The sequence below is a fragment of the Magallana gigas genome, chromosome 9, assembly GCF_963853765.1.
Source record: "Magallana gigas chromosome 9, xbMagGiga1.1, whole genome shotgun sequence".
Taxonomy (NCBI): Eukaryota; Metazoa; Mollusca; class Bivalvia; order Ostreida; family Ostreidae; genus Magallana; species Magallana gigas.
In genome coordinates this window covers 45,585,789-45,607,012 of record NC_088861.1, presented here as the reverse complement: position 1 = coordinate 45,607,012, position 21,224 = coordinate 45,585,789, and the positions used below count along the sequence as shown (strand labels likewise).

Genomic DNA, 21,224 nt, shown 5'->3' with positions numbered 1-21,224 from the left:
GCACATTTCTACTTTTACACAATTCACATTTTTAATTTTCGCTAAATTTCACAATCCTTTCATAAGGAATACACAACTTCTTCGCGGCTGTAGCTTAATTATTCATCCATCATCGGTACCCGTGGATAGAGGGTCGGCGCGGATGGAGAGGTGACTTCTCGCGGAGCGTCTCCTGCGTTCCTCTGTTGCGTAGACATCGCGGCCTTCTCTTCCATGTATTTACGTGCCAGCTCTGGGTCCGGTCGATAGTATTTGGTCCATGGATACTCTTCATTTTTCACCTCTCCAAGTAATTGTTGTGTTAGTTTGGTCGTAATTGTCCCCGTGTTACTGGTCAATTTGTGAGTTGCGATTCTTCCGCCTCGTCGGGGTTTCTCTTGGATCCTAGTGACTTTCGGGATTGGTTCAAGTTCAATAATGTCGCTAGAGGTCCTTTTCTCTGGATTCTCACAACAAAATACAGTGTCTTTGGAAGAACCTTTCTTATCTCCGTCACTACCCCTTTTTCGACAACCTGTCCAGCAACCACTACAGCATATACCACCCCACTTTTTAATAGTTTTACGTTTCTTAATACAAAGTCCTATCGTTATTGTTACTGCCAAAATTAAACACACATAAAACCAGGGGCTTCCAACCCGAGACGAGGATTTCATGGGTTGCAAATTAGTTACTGGCAATTCCGCCATAACTGCATTCATAGGGAAAATTTTAATATCTTTAGTCATAAGACATTAAACCATGAAAACCTGATCAACCTTGTCACATACTCAAGATGTTGATCGCAAAATTTGATTGTTTTTACGAATTATCTTAAATCATTTACAAAAATTAGTCTTACAGTTTCTTTACTTAGTCGTTGTCTCAGGTATTTCGAGTATATGTTAAATCTCTTTAACTTCGCATATACATACAAATAACCGAGGTGCTGAGTCTGCGTTTGCTAGTCGGCGTTTCTCAATACATGTTTTTATGTCACAGGGGGTCATCCTGTCATACCTTTTTAAAAGCGTGCAATATATACAAAGCTAAGCTCATTCAAGATTATTTACATCTATATCATACAATAAATTTAACTTATTTATCCTACTAAATTGAGTAATTGCTTCATAATAGCCAAACAATCCTCAGTATGCCTTTGTTTGATATTTTCCTTACGGGGTTTAGGGGTTAGTTTACGCGGTTTAGGGATTGGTTTGAAGCCTAGACCTACTTTAGGGGCTATTTCATCTATTTCCATATTTTCATCTAAGGGTAAATTTGGGTTATCTAAGGGTATTTCATAGTCTTGACCACTATTTTCACCACATTGATTTGACTTATGGGTCTCATCCGATTCAGAATCTACGGTCTGATCATTCCCGTGTTTATACTGCTGATCATCCATGATTTTTTTAGCTCTTATACGTCTTTGAAGTTCTGCTAGGGGAATATCCTCTTCGTCTGAAGATCCTTCTCTTTCCCATTGTTTGGACTGTATAGCTCTTTCCAATGGTTCTGGTTGCATGTGTTCATTTTCTGACGACGATTCATCTTCCGGTGGCACCACATAGTTAGTTTTTCTTAGAGTTCTTCCACCATCTTCAGTAGTTGATGACAGGGGCCAGTGCGAAATGTCTGCCAGTCATAATTGTCGTGCATGGCATTTGGTGGTTAATCCAGTCAATTGGTCTCTCACCACGAAACTAACTGGTCCTTTCTGCTCTATGATTCGATAATATGGTAGCCACGTTTTATCTAACTTATTTTGTCTTCTGTTGTTCTTAAGGTAGACAGGGTCACCTACCTGAAAATTTTCATCTTTGCTCTTCTTATCGGCCTGAGCTTTCTGTTTCTTCTTGGCTTCCTTCATATTACGATGTACTAGTAGGAAAGCTTTATGTTGTTCTTGAAGGGCGATCTTGTGTTGATCTTCTCCCGCATATCTCCTTCGAGGTTTCATTAACGTATCAAGAGGTAATACGACATCTCTGTTGTACATAAGGTAATATGGAGAAAACTTTGACGAATCGTTAGGATGGAAACGAATGGCTGCCAACGTCTGATTAAGATGAATATCCCATATTTGAGCGTTGTCTGTTGTTTTCTTAGCCATCACGTCATGTAGAGTTCTATGAAATCGTTCTACTTTACCATTACCATGAGGGCTGTAATAAGATGTTTTGATATGGTTGATATTCAATTCTTTTAAAGTTTCTTCTACTTTCTTATTCACATTTTCTGTTCCGTTGTCTGTGAGGATTTGAAGAGGACAGCCATATCTTGGATATATTTCTTCTAAGATAAGGTGTACTATGTTGTCAGCTGACTTATCAGGAACGGGAAAAGCTTCTGGCCAACCAGAGTAAATGTCAATAAAAGAAACTATGTACTTGTTTCCCGACAAGGATGTTGGATATGGTCCTGATAGATCAAGTCCTACTTTAGCCATTGGAAAAGGTGGTATATCTGTCTCTTGAGGTGGAGGTTGATTTTTCTTATTGCTCCTCGTTTGGCATACTACACATCCTTCTATATAAGAGTATAACCTTTTGTACAAATTTGGTATGTAGTACTTTTGTCTGATTACGTCATATGTTTTGTCCACTCCCATATGTCCAAGTCCGTCATGATATTGCTGCACTACTAAAAGTTCTAACTCACGTGGTACATACAGGCGAAGTTTTGGGCCTTCTGAGTCTCCATCTGAAAGATAGTACATAATACCATCAATTTCCAGAAACTTCTTTTCTTCGGTTGCTGTTGCTGTTCCTTTACTTAACCGATTCTTCAGTTTCTTGATCTGCTCGTCGTGTTGTTGACTTTCTTTGATGTTGATATCTTGTGGTAGATCAATAAAGGGTTTGACCAATTAGTCGTGTTGATTAACTTCACATTTGGCCAATCTCTTAGGCGAAAAGGCATTGGAGTTAAGTACGTTCACTTCAAAGAAATTGTCCTTAACATCGGGTTCATCATGCTCTGATTGTTCTTCCTCTTCACACTCCAGGTTGACTGTCGGTAATCTGGATAAGAGATCTGCAAAGCAGTTGAATCTTCCTTCTATGTACTCTACCTTACAGTTATATCCTGCAATACTTAATGCCCATAGTTGAATTTTCTTATTTTGCATTGGAGATTCTAAGATATACTTGAGCGGCTTATGGTCTGTTCTTATAGTAAACTGAGCACCGTGTAAATAATGGTCTAACTTCTGAAGGGCGTAATGGATTGCCAATGCCTCCTTTTCTATGGTTGACCACTTTTCTTGAGTTTTACTCAGCTTGTGGGATAAGTAATATATTGGCTTATCTTCTCCCTCATCTGTCTTTTGAGTAAGGCACGCTCCAATACAATTGTCGCTGGCATCGGTGTACAGGATGTACGGCTTATTAGTATCTGGATATGCTGGTAAAGGCACTACCGTTAAACTTTCTTTAATAAAGTCAAACGCTTTTTGGCAACATGGTGTCCATTTAAACCTTGCATATTTTCTGGTTAAGTCAATCAATGGTTCTGCAATCTTAGAGAAGTTCGGTATAAATCTCCTGTAATAACTACACATACCTATAAAGCCACGAACTTCTCGGACTGTAGTGGGCGCTGGTAACTTTCTTATAGCTTCGACTTTCTTTGGATCGGGTGTAACGCCATGTTCATCAATGATGAAACCAAGGTATTCTGTCTGTTCCTTGAAGAAACTACATTTCTTTAGCTTCATTTTAAGTCCATGCTTCCTTAGGCGGTTGAAAACGTCTTGAATATGACGAAGATGATCTTCCGGTGTCTCTGAGAATATAAGAATGTCATCCAGGTATGCGATAGCAAACTCCTCTTGTCCTTGAAGAACTATGTTCATCAGCTCCTGAAAAACTGCTGGTGCATTTCTCAACCCAAATGGCATCCGGTTGAATTGAAATAGTCCTTTGTGACATGCAAAAGCCGTTTTTTCTTTACTCGAATCTTCTAATTTCACTTGCCAATATCCACTCTTTAAGTCTAGTGCAGTGAAATATTTTTCCTTACCTAGTAAACATAGGATATCATCAATCAACGGTAGCGGGAATGATACGGGTTTCACTATCTTATTCAAGCTTCTAAAGTCAACGCACATCCGGTCTGATCCGTCCTTTTTCTTCACCACTACTAAGGGAAATGACCAAGGTGATTGTGATCTCTCAATAATCTTTGCGTCCATCATTTCCAGTATGGCCTTGTCAATTATCTGTCTTTTATTTAAGGGTACACGGTAGGGTCTGTTCTTTATTGGGTGGTGATCTCCAGTTTCTATCTTCATTTAAACAGTATCAGTCACTCCAAGATCACTGTCTTTCTTTGCAAATAATTCATTGTTTTTGCTCACAAGTCTTTTGATTGAGTGTTCAAATCTCTTAGGTACATCAATTTCTTCTTTTGTGTCTTGAGTAGTCTGTATTTCTGAGATTTCCTTCTGTTTTAATGCGGTAATTCGTCCTACTATGTAGCCTCTTGGAATTTTATAATTTTTGTTAGTTTGGTTAACGAAGATCATTGGAAGTTTCTTATCTTTCCGAACTATACAAACGGCGTCTTTTAAATATAGTCCTGGGTCTTCCATAATGCAGTTATTGTCTATGCTGTTCACTTCAACCAAGTCACTTTTTTTCAGAGGAAAATTGTTATTTATTTTTCCATAGAATACAGTCACCGTGTTTGGTCTCATAATAAGTTTCTTAGGAGTTCTTACAATAGTTGAGATGTGTAAATCTTCTTTAAGTTCCGCGTATACTTTGCCATCAATACGCATGAGTCCAAGATCAAAGTATAAACGAACATTGTTTTTCTTGAGCCAATCACGACCGAGAATCATGTTTCGGTTGAGTCCCTTTGTCACATAAAGTTTGTGGTCTAAAGTTAACCCTGAAATCTTAAAGGAAATATTTACATACCCTATCGCAATTAAAGAATTGCCATTTGCTGCTTGTAAAGAGGGGATGTCATTATTAAACAACTTGGGGCGGGGAAATAGATTATCATACATTTTCTTACTAATTAGAGATACGGCTGCACCTGTATCTACCAAAGCTCTACATTTATTTTTTCCTACTTTTAATAAACAGCTACTGGGGTTGTTAGTAAAATTAATTTCATATGTAGGTCTTTGTTTAAAGTTCTTTCTTCGGGCTTCAACGAAGGAAGAACGTCTTAGTTTTCCTGTTTTTGTTTGTCAAAATAAGAGCGCAATTTGAAATTTTGAGACGATCCCCTATTTACTTGGTCGCTAGATTTATATGTTCGGCCTTGACGATTTGATGGTCTGCCCCGATTTTGCTGCGCTCTTTGATACATATGCGAGCCCCAACAATCTGCACGCACATGACCTACTTTACCACAATTCCAACATTCCACAGGTGAACGGGGTTTCTGCTCTATATTATGGACGGGTTTGTTTTGACTGGGTCGTTTATTTATTTGAGGACGGAACCTGACTTGGGGTTTATTTTGAGTACAAAATCGAGCCCTATGACCCGTCTGTTTACATTTAAAACACCTACTATTACGCGCATGGTCAATTTCCATTGGTTCTACATGCCTTGTTTCTACTGAGGTAAGATTATCTGCTCTATCCTTCAATAAGGGAAGAGTAGTATCAAAATTTGAAAGAGTTCGTCTGTTGTCATTACTTTGTACAATTTCTGTCATATTTGACCCTCTTATTGCTAGCCTCTGTCTCAGATTTTGTTCTCGCATTGCTATTTGAATTGCGGATTCTAAATCTTTAGGGTTTTCTCGCAAGATTTTCATTCTGAGATAGTCGAATGTCAACCCGTCACAAAAGATATCTACTAACTGTTGTTGTATCAAAGGATCTTTTAGTCTGTCATTACTGTAGGCGTCTTCCGCGATTTGCAATAGTCTCTCCGCGAACAACTGAACACTTTCATTTGAATTTTATCGAGTCTTACGCATTACTGCTAACGCGTGTTGGGGATCTGTTATTTCTGCAAATCTATTTTTAAGGGATTCCTTAAGATCGTTCTAAGATGGGATTTCTTCAGACGCATTTGTTTCATCTAAATACCTTTTAATATAATCCCCCACTGAACCCTTACTCGTTATGTATGCAAGCATGGGGATCTCATGACCTTGTTTCCCAGACATAACACTGTACTTTTCAACTTCTTTTATCCACTGTTTAAATTTTTGAGCATCTCCCTCAAAAGGAGTTATCACAGAAGATAGGGGTACTGAGAGTGCGGCTGTTATAGCTTTAACTTGACCAATAAAAAAATCTTTTTCATCATCCTGATCTGGGACTCGGTGTCGAGGTTCACGAGTTTCATACGGCCTAGCATCATGATATGTTTCAAAAGTATTTTGTTTAATCTGTTCTTTTTCTAAAGATTTTTGACCTGTTTCTTGCCCTTTATTTTCTTTGTTCTGACCCAACCCCGCGAATTGTTTTTCTTATTGCTCCATTTGATTTCTAAGTTCTTTTTTATAAAACCCATCACCTGTCGTCATATTGGTTGCTTAGACAAAGTTGTTTACTTCGAGATAGCTATAAGAGACATATAGAAATGGTTCTTACCTTATTCGATATTGAACTTCGCTAAGTCCTGGTCACTGACACCAAGAAAGTTCATGTAAGCCTTCTGTCTTACGGATCCTATTGAGGGTCAGCTCAAACTTAGTGATGACAAGTCCAGTATTTCTTTCTCAAACGGTTTTATTAAGCGTGATCGTATAGTTACAATTACATCAGCTAATAGCAGCCCAAATCAAGAGTCTGCACAATCTCATTTCATATGGGTATATATAAGGTTTTACTTATGATGGACAGTTTTGACTAGTTCGGCCCATATACGACGATCATGAGTGAACATTTAGTGTTCGAAATTAAGATTAATAGTTTATTTCTAAATAAAGTAACAAAACCGTCAAAACTGCCAATCAAAGAGTCTGGATGCAGGATGCGAGTCTCCGAGTCCTGGGTCTCGGATCCCCCACCTAGTATGAGGCATCACTTACTCACAATACGTTCATTCATACACGGCATAAAAGGTTACTAAGGTTAATATATAGAATACACAATACAAGACTCAATATAGAGTACTAGAGCTATCGTTGCAGACACAGAATCGCCAAATATGTCACATGTTGTTAAACTCTCAATTTGGATATTATTATGCCCGTATTATGCACCTGGTTTCATAACATCATTTAGGAATACTACGCATTGCTACAAGAGTCACATAGTTCATTCTGTCAATCATCATTAACACCATTCAGTGCGCAGCATCTAGGTACACATAAACATCACAGTGACCATTATGTAATACTAGCAATTCAAGGTCATAGCATGGCTATCTGTTTACACTTGTATTCTATTTAACATCACTTTAAAGAGGAGGTCAAGAGCTTGTTTAATGCCGTTTTTGGAGAAACTGAAGGCATTCTAGATATACTTTGTTAGTCAAAAATTGACAAAACTCCGAGATTTGTTACTTTTATCCTTCATATTTCATAGAAATTGGTTGTTTAAACATGATTGCTCATTGTGTTTACCAAAAATTTAAGCACCGGTACACCCTATAAAACAAAGATATTGTTATGATGCATCATCAAAAGAATTTATATCTTGAATTTCATAAACCTGAAGGTACCTTTCATTTACTAGATCTTGACCTTAATTTGGAACATTGTTAGTCCTGCACCAAATCAACTATACTAAAGTGAGACAATTTGATTTATCATTCAAAAGATTTATAATTCATTTCAAGAGATAATTTCAATTGATTCGGCCAGGCATATATCATCATGACAAATCGATCTTTTTTTTATTATATCTGGAACACATAAAACGCCGACACTCGTTCCGAGATACACTGGAATCTTGTTAAATTCATTCATCCATGTGTGACCGCGTAGATTTTGAGGTGCTAGGGACTTCTTCTGGAGCTGTATCCGCCGTGTGCAGTACGGACGGGGTGAGGGAATGTTGGCGTCGAAGGTATAAGCAGTATAAGGTTGAGGCGCACTGTGGGCCGTAAGCTAAAACGAAGGGTAGGTTTGCCGTATTCCCGAAGGTCCACCAGTACACAGTTCCAGAGAAAACATTTCCAAAATGTTATAATGTGCATCAGGAGAGAAAAGCAATCAAGAAATGATTTAAAATTTGCTAATGCACACATGTTAGAATGTATTAAGAAGACTGAATCTTTAGAACCAGGTTAGATTGGGGGGTGGGGGGGGGGGTGAATGTGGAGTATAAACATTTATAATTTGAATCATTTATTGTTATTAATTTTAACTTGTCAATGAATACTAGTTATTAATCCCAAGGTAGAAATATGGCCTCTGATCATATCTCAATAGATCATTTGTCAATTATGCAAGGTGTAATGTAATTTTTTTTAAGAATAAAATTTGTTACCAGTTTACAAAAGTTTTTAGACACCCAAATTATATTTTGATTTTAATAGATCATTCGACTATTAAAGGGGGGGGGGGGCAGTTTATATTTGAGTTTGTTTTGGGGTGGGGGTTCCAAGTCATATATTTTACAATTTTTAATGTAATTTAAAATAAGACTATTTAAGCCATACTACAGTCATGAACATGAATAGTATAGAACAAAACACAAACTAATACATGTATATATACATAGGAAGTATTACAAAACATAGATGATTGATCTTTACCTGGGTTCTGAAATTGAATCATATATCATGTACATATTATATTATTGTTTCTTTGTTCAAGGCATTTCAGATGGTATGTAGGTCATGATCCCAAGTGCTCTTCCTGAAATTATCAAATATCATAAAAATCATTGAGATCCCTATCTTAATCCAAAGGTATTATTCCTCCTTAGGTCATGGCGCATCATTATGGCATGTAAGTCATGACCCTAAGGGGTCATCCTGACCCCTTTAGAATCAGAAATTGTCAATTATCTTTAAATTATTGATGTTTGATGATCCTATCTCTATTTAATCTTTATTATCAAGTCTCCCGAATGAAATTTGGAGACTTATTGTTTTTGTATGGTTCTTAATACATGTATTATTCTTCTTCGTCTTCTTCTTTTTCTTCTTCCCCGCTCTGAACTTGTTTCTCAGAGATGGCTGAACAGAATTGTACAAAACTCTAGGATATGATAGGCCTGCATATCTAGTTGTGCACCCTGGTTTGATTTTTCTCATTTTGGGTTAGACAACCTCTTTTTTTTTTGGGGGGGGGGTGTCAAAAGGGTGTGGGGTCTAACATTGAACCTTGTAGGAAGAATCGTAGACTCTATTGTAAATGGCAAAGATAATAATATAGGGTTTTCATAATCATATATTGACTGTTACTGGCAATATAAAGGGTTTATTAGATCTGACCCCTGGGGTCATCCCCACCCCCCAGGAATTTGAAATTACCATATATCTCAGAAACTGTTATAATCATGACCCCTAAAACATATATATTCATGTTTCTGATGTCAAGGGGCATCAAATGTTATGTAGGTCATGGGCCCTGTGGGTGTTCCTGACCCCCTCAAACAGCAAAACATTAATATCTTCAAAACAGTTGAGATCCCCACCCTTAAACCATATATATTCTTGTTTCTTGTGATAAGGGGCATCAAACGGTATGTATGTCATGGGCCCTGGGGGTGGGCGTGACCTCCCTCGAACAGGAAGTGCACGAATATCTCGAAAACGGTTGAGATCCCCACCCCTTAACCATATATATTCTTGATCCTTAAAGGGCATCAACAGGTATGTAGGTAATGGGCATCAGGGTTAAATTCAATTTTTCAAAACCGTAATGCACATCTATGGAACAGTTCCTATCATATCCCCAGATATGATGTTTCTATCCATTAAATCATTAAAGGAGCTCTAGGATCTATGTTTTTTTGAAGTGATAAACGTCAATTTTCTGCTACTTTTTGACTCCCTGGATGAAATTTAAATTTCTAAAACCTTACTGCACATCTATAGAACAGTCCCTATCATATCCCAAGATAGGATGTGTCTATCCATTAAATCATAAGAGGAGCTCTTGGATCTATTGGATTTTTAATTTAGTAATAAACGTCAATTTTCTGCATCTATTTGACTCCCTGGATGAAATATAAATTTTTAAAACCTTATTGCACATCTATAGGACAGCCCAAATTATATCCCAATAGATGACGTAGCTACTCCAAAAGTTGTAACCTGGAACCTGATCACGCCTCAATATGACACCCCCAATCAAGATCATTTGGCTAATGCCAAAAAAAATGACGTTTTTGAAACCAGTTTTTTTTTTGTAAAAAAAACCCCGTCATTTTTCAGCCATTAAATGACCCCCAGGACAAAATTGGAAATTCCGAAACCTTATTGCGCATCTATAGGGTACCCTAAAACATATTACAAGAGATGATTTGTCTACTGTTGAAAATGTAGGAGGAGTTCGAGGAAGAAGGTTTTTTGTGAAAAAAACGTCATTTTTTACCAATTATTTGACCCCCAGGACTGCATCTAGATTTAAATCATTCCATTGTCATCATTCTGTTTTCCCAATGGTTGACAATTGCTGTATTGTATTGTAACTGGCTGGTCATATACATGTAAATTCGGTTAATAAGTAAATGTAGTACACTATAGCTAGTACTTTCATTATATTTGAAAATAATACAGAACTGGTTAAAAGAAAAAAAATACTGCCATATAATGACAAGTAAATATGATAATATTTATCACCCCTGCGAATGTGTTCGGTATGTTTTCTTTATTGTTGCTAAGTATGTAATAAATCCAGAGGTGCTCGAATGAAAGTTCAGGAGACTTCACCGAGATTTGTTCAGTTCCTGTGAAATTTCGAGCGGAAGTATAAGTGTTCGGATAATATTCTCAAAATACGTAAGTACTGGTCGTTTTTATATCATATCCTACTTGGATTTATGTTAAAACATGAAAACCTTTTAAGATGTATTTCTTATTTCACTATCTAGCGGTTATTTACATTACACGATAATATGCAGAACAGAGTTATCGTTCGTGTTCAACCACGTGTAGAGTGGTTGAAAATATAAACACTGGGTTGCTTAATAAAATCATAGCCATGTTTGATGCTTGTGGTGTGCTATACCAGGTTTTGAGAAAAATAATGGGTGTCTGTTTTGCATAAAAACTTAGTATATCGAGCCATTTTCAAGGAACATTCTGCATAAAATAGTATAGTCTGTTTTACTATTGATGTTATTACTAGGTCAGGCGCGGATCGAAAATTAATCCTCAGGGGGGATCTCTACAAGCATGTTAATTGTTGCAACAGCAGACAAAAACTATTTTTTGTATTGTCGCATTTATTTTTAGAACATATTTTATCCACCAATTAATGAAAATCAATAAACCTCTAGATTTTATATTTGACTACAAGTACCTAGATTCTATAAAATAGACTATAAACACGAGGCATGATTTTTACTGCGAAACTGAAAGGGTCAAATAAAATCACGTGGTCTAAAATTTAAATGACAATAACATTCGCAGGGGTGTTTATTTAAACGTTTGAAGACTGTTAAAATTCAAAGATGTTTACGTAATAACTGTAGTTGTCTGATGATATTTTTATCATTGCTGCAAAACAGATGAGCCTAAAATACATGTATCTGGTTAAGTTAATATGTGAAGGTTGATAATTTTAATTATAGAGGTGCGTTATTTTGTATTTGATTCCTTTTATTCGAAAGTTGAATAAGTTTTAACGTGGTATAAACCTTGTTATCAACAGAAACAACACAATCGATTTACACAGAACGTGATTACATGTACGTGTCAGACTGACAGCGAAGACGCCATTTTATTTTGTTTTGTAGAGGTACTGTCTGCTATTTGTTACCTGTAGATCTTTATCTTCAGGTCTGAGAAAATTCGGGTGGACGACCAGGAAGCTACATCCTTAATTGTTTAAATATTGTAATTTACGGCGCACAAAATTTGACGGTCTACGCTTCGACCAAGGTCCATGAATTTTCAGAACAGAACTTTTATTTCAATCTTTTGTTCATCACACTTGTAAATTTTTCAACATATGTAATTCTTATATTATCTACACCAAATGATATTATTTACATTGAGCTGGCTATATTTTTATCTCAGGAAATATTACTATGAGATTGATCGGTTAGCTTTTTACAATATGATAATTTTGGCATATAAAGAAACTACATCGAGCTATGCTAGTTTTGTCAAACCTGTATAATAGACTGTCCCAAGATATTCGTGCGGCACATTTGGTCGATTTGTGAAAAAAGTTTAAAGAAGAAATTGAAATAGATGAAAGGAAAAAAATTCCTTCATCGACACATTACCATTTTTCACTCAAAAAAATTCACGAGAACGAAAACAGATTTCTCTAGGAGATTTATATTTAAAAATGTATATATATTTTCTTAATTCGGAAGTCAATTAGAATACCCACTGCAATTTGTCAAAGTTATCATACGGGTCTGGTGCAATACAAAATCTCCGTAGACATCACCTGATAAGCTAAATGGGGTGGGGGCGATTTTTCTGAGGAATCTTTGGAATTACTCATAATTTGAATGACTATCATTTGAATTTATAAATATCGAGTAATTAAGTAAAATGTAAATTGAGGATATCTTGGGACAGAGAATAAATTACCGTAAACATTTTAATATTTGGCCAACCAATGAAGTATTATCTTAACTGTAAACATTTCAATATTTGGCCAACCAATGAAGTATTATCTTAACTGCAAACATTTTAATATTTGGCTAACCAATGAAATATTATCTTAACTGTAAACATTTTAATATTTGGCCAACCAATGAAGTATTATCTTAACTGTAAACATTTTAATATTTGGCCAACCAATGAAATATTATTATACATGTAACTGTTAACATTTTAATATTTGGCAAACCAATGAAGTATTAGCTTAACTGTAAACATTTTAATATTTGGCCAATCAATGACGTATTATCTTAACTGTTAACATTTTAATATTTGGCCAACCAATGAAGTATTATCTTAACTGTAAACATTTTAATATTTGGCCAACCAATGAAATATTATCTAACTGTTAACATTTTAATATTTGGCCAACCAATGAAGTATTATCTTAACTGTTAAAATTTTAATATTTAGCCAACCAATGACGTATTATCTTAACTGTAAACATTTTAATATTTGGCCAACCAATGAAGTATTATCTTAACTGTTAAAATTTTAATATTTGGCCAACCAATGAAATATTATCTTAACTGTTAACATTTTAATATTTGGCCAACCAATGAAGTATTATCTTAACTGTTAAAATTTTAATATTTGGCCAACCAATGAAGTATTATCTTAACTGTAAACGTTTTAATATTTGGCCAACCAATGAAGTATTGTCTTAACTGCGATATTCTTTATTAATACCAACTTTCCATGAATCTAGTGGCTACCTACGTTCTTGACAATTTCTTACATTAAACACCAATGTTATTTCACCTTGTTTGTTCTTAAACATTAGATATAGTTCTCGGTGAATTTCATTCAATCACGGGGTTTGTTTCTCCGATTCCAAATAAAGTGATATATTAGTCGATTGTCAGTCGTCGAGTTATTTGCAAAATACAAAGATCTCTATTCTTTGTTTTGAAAGTTGACTGCTGCATTCTTTTGACATGTTGAATGAGAAATGGAAATGACACGGTTCAAAACAAAATTAAATGTGACAAACACTGGATACTCCTTTCTTGTTTAATACTGAACTAGCAATTTGAAAAAAAAAATAAGCTAAATTTTACTGAACATAAGACAGTATATTTTAGTAATGAAATGATTTCATGGCACGTACAAGCCAGGTTTTTATTAAGGAGTTTGAGCTCTATATAAAGATTATTACTTGACAACTGACTTTCAGGCGGCTGGGTGGTCGACAAATAGATACATGTATATGTTTAGTTATAAATTATTATTTAGTAAAGACAAAATACAAATAATTTAGATTCAGTATTTGAATACTGTAAACGTATTGTATTTGGCGTGTACGATATTTGGCGGAAATTAGTTTTCGAACGAGTTGGCGTGGATTTGAATTAGCGTATTTCTGAATGTGGCTATTCTTATACATAGATGTATGGCATTTAGCGATGTACTTGATTTGGCGGAAGCCGCATTCCGCCTAAAGCGCTAAATAGAATACACAGCCAAATGTAGTACGTTTACAGTATGTTGCTATATCTATATCAAAAGCTCTTCTTTTTAAGAGATAAATAAAGTCTAAAAATAGCCACAACTATCCTGCCCTCTTAAAAATAATTAACTTATTTAAAAATATTGTAAGCATTGTATTATTTAAAAATGGAAAATTAAAAGTTAAAATGTTCATCTTAATACGCAAGCATGGCCCTTTACGACAAAACACTCCGTAACGTTATCCAATTTAAAATTCTTCAATCTTGCAGTACTATTTACGTAAAAGAAACTGAAATTATAAACAGGAACAGGTAAAACATCAGTTTATGAATCAGGATACAAGAGAAATCCCGAGAAGCTGCTTTCCCATGCTATGCCATTTCCGCCATCAGATGACCTCACTCTGACCCAGACACTGTCTCCAGCGTTCACGTGGAAGATCGCCATTCCGCCACCGTTGGAGCAATGCGTAGAGTCGCCGGTGTAATGCGCCGCCATTACCTTGCCCTCCAGTACAAGCTCTGTGCGTAACTCATGTCCAGGAGAGCAGAGAACTATTTGAACATCAAAGACGTAAACTCCCGAGACGTTCGGAATGAAGTTTCCGGTAGAATGGTGATAACAGTTGCCTACGTTACTTATGGCATTTCCAAAAACCAAAGTATGATGTACACCAAGGTTAACATGGTCTGTAACTGTGTTGGCAGAAAATGCTATTTTTGGAACGTTTTCTGAAATGAAGACATTTATACGTGTAGAATAAGATTTCAAAAGATAACTGCAACTGATCCCCCTTCCTTTTCTTACGAACAATAATTAGTTTTAAAAAGTAAACCTAATTTTGATTGTTTTTTCTTTTAACAAAAAATAAATGAAATTGACCTGTCTTGTTTGATGTTATTACCCTTATTGTTTTGTTATTGGAACTTTTAAGAAAAATAGAATTTGTGGGTCATAGTATAAAAAACGGTATGCATATGAAGAAATTTAATAGACTGGACACAACTTGTTTTCTCATCATGTTTTAAAGGTTTACAAAATGTTCCTGGCTCATTGACTTGATTTTTAAATAGTCCGTATCAATTTTAAGACCCAATTTCAATTGAGTTGACAATCAAACATGTAATACAAGAAAACAAAATATCACAAGCCATCATTCTTCGTTTTTAAATCTAAAAATACATGTGTATTACAATTTGGTTTTATTTTGCTCTCATTAAAGTAAAGTATGAAAGGAATAGTCGATACCTGCTGTAGAACTATTGACGGATGGATGAAGGAGTAGACGCCCCTGTCTTGACTTTTCCCGTTCTGGACTGTTTTCATCAATTATCTTTGTTTCCGACAAGTACAATTTCTGTTTCAGATGTGTGATCTCTTCTTCTTGGAATAAAAATTTTTGCTTCATAGTTTGTTTCAAAATTTTCATTTCCTGGCGAAGGGTCTGGATATCATCAGCATCCTCGCTATTGTTCCCCTCATTCCCGAACGCTACTGAACTCAACCAACAAAGAAGTATCGCATATTTCATTGGTATCATGCTTGTCGAGTGTCTATATAATTCCTTTACACCAGACACAACAATGTGACCTTTTCATGTAGGTCACACTTGATAAGAGAAGGGGTCATACAAACGTTTCCATTATTTGAATGTATACAGCATTATAGATGATTCCTTGTAGTGGTAGTAAATAATTAGCCGCTAAATTTCAACATCGAAACAAAATTCAAATTCATCAGTTTTAATCGGTTTTTTCCCTCAACACTAATACTTTTGAATATTGAAAAACGTTTTACATTAAAGATTTAGCTTTTTCGTTAAGGGAATAAAATTTGACGAAAAATAGTATTCAAAAATATTTTAATCAAATCTTTATCTAACAAGAAGCGGGTCAAATATCCCCCTCCCCGATTGATAGAAAGTACAGATATTAAGCCATGAAATAATAATCATAAATATTTCTCCTGCATCGACATTTTAAATTGTGATTTAAAGAAGCTGAAACAAATTTAAAACTAAAACTGATATCAGTATTAAGGTAGTACTGAGTTCATTATAGAAAACCCTACTTATCACGTTATACCATTTTCCGTGACAGTGGATATAGGATATTTTTTTAATGTTCATGAAATGTAGATCTGAGCGGAACACTTCCAAGTCTGTGTTGATCATTATGCCGCCATGCTATTTTTGTACTTGGTAGTTCACATTTACAATGTTTTAAAAATGTTTACCTGTTTAAACGACATAATCTTGGTTATCATAACTTAAGGTGCTATGTGAATAGAGCTTTCAATATATTTTGTTATAAACGATCTGAAAGTTTGTAATATTTTTGTCGAATCTCAATACCGATGGCATCTGAACAGGGTCCCAATGTTAGTATGCTGAATTAACAGAAAGAATTAAAAAATTAGATTAATTTTTACCACAAGCAATATACATGTGTTTGATATGTCCCGCATTTGAGGTACATGTGTGCATATCGAAACATTGAAAATTAAATCAAGTACCACATTCGTTAATAAATGATAATTTTAGAATCAGATACTTAATTCAAAAGTTATTAAAACGGACACACACACAAAAATATAAAAGGTATGCACATATAAAATACATTGCTGGAAAAACAATTATGGATTTTATAGAATTGGCATAGGGATTCTCCTTTACATTTCCAAGACATATTCCCAAGAAAAACTAACTTTATGAATCTGAATATAACAAAAATCCCGAGAAGCTGCTTTCCCATGCTATGTCATTTTCACCGTCTGTTGTGGCCACCCTCACCCAGACGCAGTCTCCAGCGTCCACGTGTACTACCGCCATCCCTCCGCCGTTAGAATAGTGAGTAGAATCACCGATATAATGCGTACCCTTTACAGCGCCCTCTACAACTAGTTCCGTGCGTAACTCATATCCAGGAGAACAGAGTATTTGCACGTTTACTATGTAAATCCCAGAGACCTTCGGAACGAAGCTTCCGGTGGAGTTGTGATAACAGTTTCCTATGTTTGTAATGACGTTTCCAAAAACCAAAGTTCGATGGACGCCAAGATTAACGTGATCTGTCACTGTGTTGGCATAAAACGCTACCTTAGGAGTGTCTAAAAAATATAAGAAAAAAACGCAAAGAAATAAATTTATTTATCATCATCATTTTATTAAAATATAGTAAAATTAATGATAATGTACACATGGTAGTAATATTATTATTTTTTATGTATATATTTAGACATCAAACTCTGTCACTTATCAACTGTAATAACCGATATCAAAAATTTATGACACGTCTTTTGTTCTGTACATGTCATGTTTTTTCTTCCTGATGTAGATTTTGGATATAATTACTGAAGCCAACATGATTTGACAAAAATTTACTAATTTATGACCAAATTTATGATTTAACATGTTATTTATTCAAGATACAATGTGAACAAAGTATAGATTTAGAAAATACTTTTCAACATATTACAGATCAATATATTATAGATATTAGCCAATTTCTATCAAATTAAATTCGTCGATTATTCATCGTACCTTGCTTAGCGTCCTCAATTTTGTTCTCTTCAGATCTGTCAACAAACTGCTTGTAAGATATTTCCAATAACTCTACTTTCCTTTTCAAATTTTCACTTTCAGTTTTAAGAACACTATTTTTTTCTTTTAAAACTACTAACTGTATTTCCAGATCTTGTACTTTTTTCACGAACAAGTATGAAATTCCAATAAACATGGCAACAAAGACCGTCGCCAGTAAGTGTTGAATCGGTCCATTGAATATCCAAGCTTCCGTTACAACTATCATTATGAAACGTTTATGAAAGCCTGTATTGAATAAAAATAACAAGCAGGAAGATAACCCAATGATAATTTCGCTGATTTGTTAGGTGACTGTTTGTTTTATAATACAGCGAGGTTAAGTATATTTATAGCCAGTATTTATCAGTATCCAGAGATACTAACATTGATATTAATACGGAACAGTATAGCTGTAAGTTGACCACTATGCCTGATTCATGTATCTCCACTATGGAACGCCATCGCTGCCTTACAGCATAAACTATAGGTACATTATGTCAAATTATCATTACATTATGTCAAAGTCCATTACGTGGTCTGAATATATCTTTACATTTGGTCAAATCGTTATTACGTGATGTCAAACGCACGTTAGGTGAAGTAAACATGTCTTTACATTATGTCAACTTTTTATGTTGTGATGTAAAATCACCCTTACGTTATGCCAACATTGTACAACCAAAGGTCAATACATCATGACGTTATTTCGACACGGTATTACATGGGGCGAATATATCCTTACATTATGTCAATATTTTATTACATGCTATCAATATATCCTTACATTACATCAACACTGCAGTACAGATCGCGATTCTATCCTTACATTATGTCAACATTTTATTACATGATATCAATGTATTTTTACATTTTATCAACTCTTTATTAAATTGTGTAAAGATATCGATTTACTATGTCAGTACTTTATAACTTGATGTCATAAGTTTAAGACGTTATGTCTAAACTTCATAACGTGATGTGAATAAATCTTTATATTATGCCAATTCTCTATTCCGTGATGTATACGCTCCATTACTTTCAGTCGAAACATCATTTCTTTATACAAACACGAAATCCTTGGCCTTTTTATATCAATTTATTTACAACATAACATATACATAGAAACGGTACGCCAATTTACCCAAATGGACCCAGAAAACCCCCAACATTAAATGCTAGTAAGAAGTATATATTTAATCATTATACTACAATGTAGAATGAAAATATATATAGGCCTACGTATGCTCTCCTGAAAGCTTATAGTGACTTAGTTGCTGGCAGTTTATTTTCCCGAGAGTGAATGAACATCTACGTATTTAAATATTGAATTTATAGTTTAGATAAACCTAAGATATAAGAACAAGACTTAAAATGCAAGTCTTTTCGTGCTTATCGGCCCATTAATACTTAAAATGAAATAGATGTAAAATCTAAAATTAACCCCTTTATTGTTGTTTTTAAATTTAAAATTTTATTTTTGATATATACTTTTTTCACTTCAAAAGTATTCAAATTAATACGTTCGTTACTACACACTCAGTCATTTAGCAATTAGCCTAAGGGTTCTTTACCGTTCCAATACCTGTAGACATCCAGTGCATATTTAATTTTCTAAAATTTAGTCCCAAACTATTTAGTAGTTAAAATAAAGTGTTTAGTAGTTAAAATAGACGTTGCTATTGCTCTCTTAGATTAAGGACATTAACCCTAACTGGGTATGGCCGTTCTGCTAAAAAATTATTATGCTATGAACATGATTTTTTTTCTTATTGCGGAGGGGGGTGCGAATGGTGTTTGTGGAGGGGGGTACGCTACGTCCCTACGAATGAATTTTCTCCCTTTCATCCAGAAGGGCAGTTGGTAACTTTATATGAAATAAAATCTACAAATAAATTACAATAGATGGTTTTGGTAATTATGAAATGATTGTTTTATGTGATTTTTCGGACAGATGATATTAATCAGAAATGTGTCATAACAAAATGCACACAAATAAGAGAGGGGAACTGTATTCGCCGATTTTAGAATTTATTATAAAGAAAGGCAAACACTGTTGGTAGAATCGGCACTGTCTTCAGCGTTTGCCTCATATATATGCATGTAACTAACTAATTTTAGCTCACCTGAGCTGAAAGCTCAAGTGAACTTTTCTGATCAAAAGTGGTATAGCGCACTTAATATACGATTTGGCCTCAAATATAGCCTTTTGAACACATGAGACATTTTCAATATTATACAATATTTAGTTTAAATATATTCAAAGAAACGCAAATAACACAATCACCATGTTCTAAGAGCCTTAATTATCTTACACGACATCATTAAAATATTTAGGTCTTGTTAGGGATATATAGGAATGTAGTTAGTATACGATAAAAAATTTAATATTTGACTATTTGACTATTTGACTCTAAACCAAAGACGTCCGATTGACATTATGTTCTACGGGTTTTGTAGTGCACGTTTACATTGAATTAGTTTTGGTTTAACGTGGTCTTCGTACTGAAAATTAGACAAATATTTAAATTAGTGTCCTTTCTAATTAATCATGTATATAGCTATATATATTGAAAATGCATCTGCTGTAAATGATAGATGCGTGGCCTAGTGGTAACGCAGAGGTCTTTTTGATTTTGTGGTCGCTGGATCGAATCCACTAAGTAGTATTTTTTTTTTCACTTAAATTGAAACATGAACAGAATAGAGTGGTTAAGTTACATGTATATGTTCTTCTGGGCTTTTTTTAATTATCTTGTTTAATTCAGTCTGAGTATGAGCATACCCAATATAAACAGTTCTCTTCATTACATGTAACACTGTACACGTACTCTATTTACACTTAGATCCATTGCATTTTGCTTGAACTTATCACGGTTTAGAATAACAACTACTGTTATACACAGGGTTTCCCGAATTTATGACAAATCAGTTATTACAGACACCATTATAAAATCAGCATAGTGTGTCCAGGTTTCGAAAATCATATTGCGACAGCTAGGTACCTGAAGCTATTTTTAGTAACAGGTACTTTCCGTCCAAACACCGGTGTAGGCGAAATAATGGAAAAAGGCGCTATACTTCTTTGTCTGTTGTCTATCGGCATTGGTGTTGGCGTTGCTGTAAACTTTTCACATTTTCATTTTCTCCTCAAGAACCACTGAGCAGATTTCAACCAAACTTGGCACATGCACCACTAGGTAAAGGGGATTCAAGTTTGTTCAAATGAAGGGCCACACCCTCTTCAAAGAGGAGATAACTAAGATAAATTGAAAATATGTTGGTATTTTTCAAAAATCTTATATAAGGCCAGAAAAGCTGTAACTTGCACTGAAGCATCCTCAGGTAGTATATATAAAAGTTTGTTAAAATCATGGTCCCCGGGGGTAGGAAGGGGCCACAATGGGGATGGATTTTTACATAAGAATGTATAAAGAAAATCTTTAAAAATCTTCTTCTAAAAAGTTATTTGGACAGAAAATCTTGGACAG

The 21,224-nt window shown here is 34.8% G+C and overlaps 1 non-coding gene across 1 annotated transcript; it reads right to left on the bottom strand.

Annotated features, from left to right (window-relative positions):
* Positions 1 to 13,801: 13,801 nt before the first annotated feature.
* On the bottom strand, positions 13,802 to 18,181 carry LOC105322054 (uncharacterized). Its single transcript, XR_010709255.1, has 3 exons — positions 17,695 to 18,181; positions 15,402 to 17,261; positions 13,802 to 14,884 (listed from the first exon to the last, which is right to left on the bottom strand). It is a non-coding gene; the product is annotated as an uncharacterized protein (transcript).
* Positions 18,182 to 21,224: the final 3,043 nt, after the last annotated feature.